Source organism: Melanerpes formicivorus, unplaced genomic scaffold (genome assembly GCF_026170545.1).
Source record: "Melanerpes formicivorus ecotype bairdi unplaced genomic scaffold, bMelFor1.0.p_v2 SCAF_1, whole genome shotgun sequence".
NCBI classification, from domain to species: Eukaryota; Metazoa; Chordata; class Aves; order Piciformes; family Picidae; genus Melanerpes; species Melanerpes formicivorus.
Genome location: NW_027142353.1, coordinates 43,971,114 through 43,971,661, shown reverse-complemented (window position 1 = coordinate 43,971,661; position 548 = coordinate 43,971,114). Strand labels below are relative to the sequence as shown.

Below are 548 nucleotides of genomic sequence, written 5' to 3'. Positions count from 1 at the left end.
CAATTGCTTTTATTTTACTTTGAAAGGTTAGTCTAGTTTAACAATTTTCAATAGTATTGTGTGACTTCATGAGAATTAAATCACTAGTCTCTTCAGAAGCTGGAAAGTTTTCCCTATTTTCTTTCTTTCATTCATTATCATTTCAGCCTCTCTTGAGGTTTAGAAAATTATGTTTTCTCACCAACCAATAATTTCAGAACAATTGCATCTCATATCTTAGTAGAGATGGTTTGTCTGGGATCATGCAGATGGGGGTATAGCTCAGTGGTAGAGCATTTGACTGCAGATCAAGAGGTCCCCAGTTCAAATATGGGTGCCCCCTGGTAGCTATTTTTTTAGCCTGGAGAAGAGGAGGCTCAGGGGTGACCTCATTGCCCTCTACAACTACCTGAAAGGTGGTTGTGGCTGGGAAGGGGTTGATCTCTTCTCCCAGGCAACCAGCACCAGAACAAGGGGACACAGTCTCAAGCTGCACCAGGGGAGGTTTAGACTCGAGGTGAGGAGGAAGTTCTTCACCGAGCGAGTCATTCGTCATTGGAACGGGTTGC

The 548-nt window shown here is 43.6% G+C and overlaps 1 non-coding gene across 1 annotated transcript; it reads left to right on the top strand.

Moving 5' to 3' along the window:
- Positions 1-250: 250 nt before the first annotated feature.
- Positions 251-322, top strand: TRNAC-GCA (transfer RNA cysteine (anticodon GCA)). Its single transcript has one exon. It is a non-coding gene; the product is annotated as a tRNA-Cys (tRNA).
- The last annotated feature ends 226 nt before the right edge of the window (positions 323-548 follow it).